Source organism: Prunus avium, chromosome 3, assembly GCF_965620075.1.
Source record: "Prunus avium chromosome 3, drPruAviu1.hap1.1, whole genome shotgun sequence".
In the NCBI taxonomy this organism is placed as follows: Eukaryota; Viridiplantae; Streptophyta; class Magnoliopsida; order Rosales; family Rosaceae; genus Prunus; species Prunus avium.
The window spans coordinates 4,434,538-4,443,276 of NC_142286.1; the positions used below are offsets into that span (position 1 = coordinate 4,434,538).

Genomic DNA, 8,739 nt, shown 5'->3' on the forward strand with positions numbered 1-8,739 from the left:
TTGAAAAAACAGCGGTGACTGAGCGCAACTACCAAACGCTACCTCATTAATTGGAAAAACAAATTGTCAATCAGGTATATCTTATATCAGCAGCAAGAAAAACAAATTGCTAATTTTGGTAACACAATATAATAGCTAAGCTATATATTCTCTTTCTTGCATATATGTGTGTATATATCTCAGGATTCATTAGCATAGATTGCGGCCTCCAAACAGATTCAAGTTATTCTGAAAAGGTAACAGGCATTAACTATATTTCAGACGCAACCTTCATAGACACCGGCGAAAGTAAATCCATATCGCCTGATTACAGAGACAACTATATACAGCCATCCTGGTCTGTTAGGAGCTTCCCCGAAGGAGCCAGGAATTGTTACAAAATAAATGTTACACGAGGCAACAAATATTTTATGCGAGCGGGGGTTTTACATATGGCAACTATGATGGCCAAAATAAGATACCAGAATTTGATCTACACCTTGGACCTAATTTGTGGGATACAGTTAGGTTCGAAAACGACTCCGCTGTAAACACTTACAAAGAGCTAATAAATGTCGCACTCCGAAACTAACTATATACATGTTTGTTTGGTGAACACAGGCTCTGGGGTTCCGTTTATATCTTCTCTAGAACTCAGGCCTTTACCTCATGCATCTTATCCCACGGTAACGGTGTCATTGGCACTTGTCTACCGGTGTGACATGGCCCAAAGATCTGATAGGAGAGGATACAGGTGAGTCATCTCCAAACCATATATATATATATATATTCCCCTTCTATTGAGAAATCCCAAATTTTATTTGTGGGACACACTTTAGGGTGCCTTACTAATATTTTTTCAAATAAGCTTATTTAAGGGATCCCTCAATGAATTGAAAATCACACATATACACACACACACACACACATATATATATATATATATATATATATATATCTGTGTGTTTGCAATCCTTGAAACATTTAATTTCAATTATATTTATGAGGGAACATTGGTTGTATTAATTGATTTAACTAGGTATCCATTCGATATTCATGATCGCTTCTGGAGTTCCTATAATGAGCTTGATGAATGGACGCAACTAAATTCCTTATCCACCATCGACACTAAATCTGACGACCCTTACCAACCACCATCAGTAGTTATGAGTACTGCTTCCACGCCAAAAGATCCAAGTGATTCCTTGAGTATTATTTTCGGATTGCCGGACATAAATGCAGAATATTATAGTTACCTGCAATTTGCAGAAGTTGAAAGGCTCCAAGTCAACCAATCTAGACTCCAATACATTTTTAGGTACGGATGCCGCACTTTTGGGCCATTTTCTCCTCCTCAGTACTTGTCCTTGTTGAAATTAATACACATTTGTATGTTCAAAAATATAGAAAAATCTAGAAGCTTTGAGATGAGCCTAGACTATTGGAGAATTATCTAGAGAAAGCCACACACTTATGGAGTAAAGAGATCAAGTTGGTGGAAGAATCCAGAGTTGTGGAGAAAAGAATAAGGAGGTGGAACAAAAAGCAATTGAAGTTGGAAGAACTTTCTAGAACAAGAGAATGCCTATAAATAGGCATGCAACTACAATGAAATGTGGAGTGAACCAATCAACTCCCAATCTATGTGGGAGTGTAACAAGAGAACTCCCAAACCATTAGGGAGCCAAGAGCTACCAAAATTAAACTATGTTGAGGAGCAAATAAGCTCACCAATCAAAGTGTAAGGGCCAAATAGCCCAAAACTAATCTAAATCAAGTGTGGTGGCCAATAAGCCAATAAGCTATGAAGAAGGCCAATTAGCCTATACCTCACCTATGTACTATTCTCCTCCAAATATAATAAAATCACTTTGTTTCCCCTACAATCCAACAGTGGTATCAGAGCAACTCACATCACTACCTACTAAATTCCAACAGTCCTATACCATTCACAGCATTGGGGCTTGGAGTGCACAATATGCTAATATTTCAATCACCAGGGCTGAGAACTCTACCCTTCCACCCATCCTCAATGCTTTCGAGATTTATATGGTTAAAAAATTTATAGAAGCAGAAACAAGCCAAGAAGAAGGTAACCACTAATTAGTTCTTTCTTACACGTGTCGATTCATCATTTAGTACCTTACCAGTACGCAGGTATATTTATGAATTGTTCTGATGAAATTTCTGTTTGAATGTGAAAATATTATAGTTGATGCAATCGCATACATCAAGTCAACTTATAAAATTAAAAGGAATTTGGCAAGGAGATCCATGTGCCCCTCAACATTTCGTTTGGGAAGGTGTAAAGTGTAATTATCAAGACCTTGAGTCACCAAGAATCATATCCTTGTAAGTATATATATATGACCTCAAACAAACTTCTCCTGATATTTGAGTTAATTATACCTCATCATGTCTTAATTATTGAATCTACAAAAAATTCAATCAGGAACTTGTCCTCGAGTGGCTTAACAGGGGAGATAGCTGCTTCTATATCCAATCTCACAATGATACAGTCTTTGTAAGTATGTCTTGCTGCATTTGCTAAATGAGTAATTATCAATGTCATTAATGAGAAGGTACACAATGTATTTACCTTACCAATGTAATAGATGAGTATTTGTTTTAATTTGAATGAGTTGAGCTGCTCATGATTTCAGGGATTTATCAAACAACAACTTAACAGGACCAATCCCATACTTTTTGTCTAAACTCCCAAATTTGACTGTCCTGTATGTTATTTGGTTATATGTCTAAAGTACTGTAAATGCTTAATTTGTTAGAAAGCACTGTGATAGATTTGATCTTTGCAGTAACTTGGAGAAAAACAAGTTCACAGGCTCGATTCCGGTAGGACTGATTGAAAGAAAGAATAATGGTTTTCTATCACTAAGGTAAGCCTTTCATAGAAAATCATGGCCTTCAGAAAGAATAATGGTTTTCTATCACTAAGGTAAGCCTTTCTCAGCATCCAAAATATTTAATTATCAGGTATTTCCTTAGAATCTGATTATTGAGAGTTAAAACATCTTCCTTTTTATTTTTATTTTTATTTTTTCTGAAAACAGAGATTTGTAACATATTACAGAGGATATTACAATCGGTGATTATAATTTATCAAAATCTAACTGCATTTTCCATCAACCATTTGATCTCAGTTTGTGCGATAATGCACATCTATCTCGACATGTTTCTTGCATATTGAAGAAGAAGCACAGCTTCGTTATTCCCATAGTAGTGTCAATCGCTGGAATTTTCATCCTCTTATTAGTTGTAGCAGCTATCTGCTGGTGGGGCTTCAAAAGGAAAAGGCAACATGGTAAGACTTCCAATATTTGTTTAAGTAATTTCTTTGGGCGATAAATGATGAAGACTGAAGGTTTGGTTGTATAAGATACATGCTCATTAAGCTTGTAATGTTCTTAGGAGATATCATAGATGCAAAAGCCATCCCTCAATACGGGTCAGTAGAATCAACAAAGCGACAGTTCACATATTCTGAGATACTAAAGATGACCAACACCTTTTGAGAGGGTCCTTGGCAGAGGTGGATTTGGAACCGTGTATCATGGCTACAAGGAACATACTCAAGTAGCTATAAAGATGCTTTCAGCATCATCTGTTCAAGGGTTCCAACAGTTTCATGCAGAGGTAATGTTTGTCAAATCAAATAAATTAACACAATGTCTTGAGCTCAATTTTATGTAATGAATTGACATGTGTTTATTTATGGCCTCTTAAACTGCAGGTTAATCTTCTTATGAGAGTTCATCATAAAAACTTGACAAGCCTTGTTGGATATTGCAACGACGAAACCAAAGTAGGGCTTGTCTACGAGTATATGGCCAATGGGAACTTATTGAACCATCTTTCAGGTTTGGGTGCAAGTAGTACTTCCAAATTTTTGGGAACTCTGTAACTTAATTCTTGCACCACCATATGATTGGGGCTCCTTTGTAAGTTAAGACAGAAAGAAACAAGGCTTACGCTCTTCTGTTCTTCTAATGGATGCAGATAGCAGATCAAGTATCTTGACTTGGGAAGATGGACTTCGAATAGCAACAGATGCTGCACAAGGTCTGCACCTAAAATGATTTTCATGATCCTTTGTTTTTTTATAACATGAATCCCTTTTATTTGTTTGAACTTTTGTGTAAGCGATGTAAGAATTTTAAAATGCAGGGTTGGAGTATCTGCATTGTGGTTGTAAGCCACCGATAATGCACAGGGATGTGAAATCAACAAACATCTTGCTGAATGAAAGTTTCCAAGCCAAAATATCTGATTTTGGCCTATCCAGAAATTTCCCTACTCATGATGGAACTCATGCATCCAGCCTTCTTGCTGGCACTCCTGGCTATCTCGATCCTGAGTAAGTATTTCGCACTTTTAGTTCCCCATGATCATCTTTGGTTGTACTTAAATTCATAACATGTTATGTCAGTGAAGCAAACACAAATTAAATAAAACAGGAACAAGAATTAGGAAATAACAAACAAGTGGACATTTAGCAAAGTCTTTTGCATTAGAAGATATTATCCGAATTGCATATGTGGTTTGGCTTGCAGGTTCTACCTATCAAACAGGTTAAATGAGAAAAGTGATGTATATAGCTTTGGGGTTGTGTTGTTGGAAATTATCACAAGTAGACCGGTTATAACGAGGACACTTGAGAGAATTCACATGAGTCAATGGGTTGGTTTCATGCTAGCAAATGGTGACATTAACAGCATTGTCGATCCGAGGTTGGAGGGAAATTTCAATTCCAACTCCGTCTGGAAAGCTGTGGAATAGCAATGGCATGTGTATCCATAAATGCGATCAAAAGGCCTAGCATGAATCATGGTGGTGGATTTGAAGGAGTGTTTGGCAACGGAGTATGCTCGAACGAAACATAGCCGTACTTGGAGGTGAATTTGAAAATCCCAATGAGTTAATGCCTGACAATTCGATTGCTAGGCTAACCCCCTCTGTCAGGTAGTACTAGTACATGACGCTGCGTTGTTGTAGCTTATCCAGTTATATATAGTACCATGAAAAGAAGCATGAATTTAGGCTCTTGTTTTGGCTCTGTTCTAGACTTCTAGTATTGATTTAAGTTTCTTCTCATCACTGATGTTAGGCTTCAGCTCCCCAAGTTTGTAATCTTCCATTTTTCTTGCATGTTGTTAAAGTCCACATGAATTTGGGATTTGGCCTCTTCTTTTAGGTCTGTTCTTGTATTAAACTTAAGGTCATATTCCCATATATACTAGTCCCCATCTCCAAAGTTTGTAGTTTCAACTTTCTTGCTTAGTGTGTTCACATTTTCTTGTTTTAATTTCTTTTGTGTTTATTTTCTTGTTTTGATACCATATAAGGTTTAATAAGAGTTTAATTAAGTTATGCCTTGAGGCCTAAAACCTTGTGAAATAAGGAAGGGTTTTGGAGCCTAATTAAGGAGTCCTATTTTGTTTCCTTTTTGCGTGAACCAATTCAAGTGGGCTTGAAAGATAAGTCAAGTCGCCCTCGGTGATGAGTAGAGACGACTTGACCTAGCCGTATATAAGCTAAAGGCCCTGCTCTCATCAGACACGTTCTCTAAACCTATTCTCATCATAAAGAGAGAGCTGAAACAGATTCTGAAAGAGAGCAGAAGTCTTGAGCCGTTGCTGCGTTGCTGTGCTTGCTAGGATTGCTGCTGCTGTGGATTGGATGAGTTCAGAGGCTGTATACTCAAGGAAGATGGCTACAGGTATGTCTTCCATGTCTTTATACGTATTACATGTTTGTGTGAAAGATCTAGATTATGTATGAAAGAAATCTAACAAAGAGGGCTCCTCCTCAACCCAAACCCATCTCTCTTAAATCGGAGGCTGTATGGGGAAATCCTAGCAAAGAATTATGTCAATGGCCATATACTATAAAATTTGCTTTTCTTGTCAATAATCTCAATGGCCATATACTTGTAGGACTTTGGAAGCTTATCAAATTCCTCAAAAACTTTTAGACTTCTTGACCTTCGAGTATGAAATTAAATAATTTCTCAAAGACCATAAACCCACCCCCAACAAATCTTCAATCTAAATTCCTTGAACCCTAAAGCCATTGATAGGATTTTTAGTACCTGCGCAAACAGGGTTAAAATCACTTAAAATACTTGCAAGAATACAAGGATATTGTAGTATAGATGCTCATGCAAGGTCGTTGTCCCCAAAGATTGTTTGACTAATTTGTAATTAAACTAACTCTTAATTAATAACTAAATAGATTTTATCAAAGATGTGAAATTTATGAATTTGAAAAGATTAACTTGACAATAAAAGAAATCTGAAAGTTGGGAGGTAATAATAGCAGAGAATAAAAATGTTTTTAAAATTAACAATATAGAGAGAAACTAGGGTTTAGCCGTCGCCGTTACAATCCTATGCAATTTTATCAGTTACTTATGAAGTTCCACATATATGCTTTGAAGGTTAGGTTTTCTTAATGCATATTTTCCTTGTGATGTTCAAGCGAAAACGTATATCTAACATGCAATCCGTCTGTGATGTTCAGATCAAATATAAACATGCAAGACTCATTAAGCTTTGTGAAAACCCTTTGAAAAACCATGCAACCCTTAAGAGCGTGATGTTCGCCTTAAGTGAACTTACAATTATTAATCACAAGAAGCCCTCCTCAATTTCAGGGTGATGTTCCAACAGAAATTGCATCAAATTACTTGTCTAAATATCCTAATGGTGATCAGTCATTAAAATAGATAGATAGTTTAAACACAGTGATTAATAATTCAAAGCAAACATGCATCCATTCATAAGCAAATTAATAAAATTACATATTCATGCTAAGGCTTATGGCCTCGCCCTAGCAAAAGGATTTAGTTACGCATACTCATAACTAAAATCCTAGAAAATATCATTCGAATGAATAAGAATAAAAACACCTGGAAGTAGAAGCTCTTCCAAAAATCCTAGCCAAAGTCGCGTTTCAAAGCTGAAAAGAGAGATATCCTCAAAATATCTGAAACATAACTTATATACCTCCTAAAACTCAGCTCCCCAATCTCCACAAGGAAACTAGGTTAAAATAAAATAAAACTAGGAAATCAAATCCAAATTGGACTAGGAGAATCTGCCAATAATCTGCCCAGCCACGTTTTGGGCTCAAATCTCCTCCAAATCCGGCCCAAGATAGCTTGTTTTAAAGATAAAAACGTTCTGAACACTTCTCCAGAAGGCCATGAACCCATCCGAGGTCATCTTGGGCTCCAAACACGCAATAAAGGCCCAAAACGTCACTATTCCAGCACAGCGCACTGCTCCTTTATTTTATCGCCAGAAAATAACCGCTTGGTAGAAACATCTGAAATTTTGATACGATCAAGCTAAGTGACACACGAACGTCCTCCAACTAGAATTACTCCAAAATTCGTCCATTTGATTATGTTTTGCTCCAGAGGAAGTCGAAAGTCCTATATTGAAAATATAATTCAAAGTATCAAAATTCTTCCAAAATATCAACCAAAATATACTAAGAATGAGGTTAAATATATAATATAAAATATGCCCATCAGCCATCATAGAGAGAAATTCCATGAACCCTCAACCCATAATAGAGAGGAGGGATGGAGAGGGAGAGAGGGAGAGAGATTGGAAAAATGAAAGAACAACAGGAGCCATGGCAGAAAGTGGGCAAGCGGAGGCTTTGTTGGCGAGCTCAGGGAAGTGGTTATTGGGGATTTTTATTATTATTGAGTTTTTTTAATTTTAGTTTTATTTTTATGGTTTTAAATTATAAAATTAGACTTTTAAATCCAGTTGTATAAACAGTTAATTTTTCATAAAAAATAGTACACGTGATGCATTTTGAATGGAAGCATCACCATATGACGTGGTGATACCATACCATTTTATAATTTCTCGAGAAAATGAGAATGGGAAAATTAGCTCCCATTAACAATTGATCATGGGATAAGAACCTTCATTCTAGAATCACCTTAATTATAGTTTAGCCACTCTAGTTGGCCAGTGGATTGAAGCCTAATATTATATCAATGGGAAATTTGTGCACATAATATATTTCACATTCGACTTTTTGGTAGTTTCGACAGTGACTAGTTAGCCTGAAGCAAAGATATGTATACCAAACTATTGAAGAAATCAACAGAGAAATCTAATCTAGCTAGGATGATGAAGTGTTTAAACTAAACCCTAGATGCAGATTTCAAAACCACAACACATTTCAAAAAACAAATTTCAAAATCTCATAATGAAAATCCAAATCTCACCAAGTAGAGAATGCAAAGTAAAAGTTATACTCTACAAAATTCTCAATGGGTGAAGTTGATTTCAAAGATCAAAGCAGATTTTAAAAACCAATTTTAAAACCTCATAATGAAAAATGGATACTTTCATCAGAGAAGAAGATGTAGAGCAAAAACAAAACTCTCAACAACCTCTCCCTGTCAAAAGTGACCGCTACAAGAGCCACGACTCCCTTTTTTCCCAAAAAAGCTAGGTCAGAAAACAATCCACATGGCAGCTAATAATTGAAGCTATAATGAGACAAAAAATCATTAGGACAGAAAACTACAGCTGGCCAAATGTGATGAGTCTCACATGAGCTAGCAGTATCGGATGACTAGACATCATGTTGTATATATATATATACATAGGGAGAGTTAAATATATGTTATGTGTGGGTGTGTGGATCTCTAATTGGAATTTATATTGCACAAGTGGGGACATACACATATGATCATCAAAGACTTTTCCA

The 8,739-nt window shown here is 36.3% G+C and overlaps 1 pseudogene across 1 annotated transcript; it reads left to right on the forward strand.

Annotated features, from left to right (window-relative positions):
* Positions 1 to 164: 164 nt before the first annotated feature.
* LOC110771609 (putative LRR receptor-like serine/threonine-protein kinase At1g05700) lies at positions 165 to 5,227 on the forward strand (annotated as a pseudogene). The gene is made up of 13 exons (XR_015834462.1): positions 165 to 733; positions 1,019 to 1,354; positions 1,926 to 2,071; positions 2,192 to 2,331; positions 2,432 to 2,503; positions 2,643 to 2,714; positions 2,796 to 2,876; positions 3,141 to 3,301; positions 3,409 to 3,633; positions 3,731 to 3,857; positions 3,997 to 4,059; positions 4,165 to 4,354; positions 4,551 to 5,227. The product of XR_015834462.1 is annotated as a putative LRR receptor-like serine/threonine-protein kinase At1g05700 (transcript).
* The last annotated feature ends 3,512 nt before the right edge of the window (positions 5,228 to 8,739 follow it).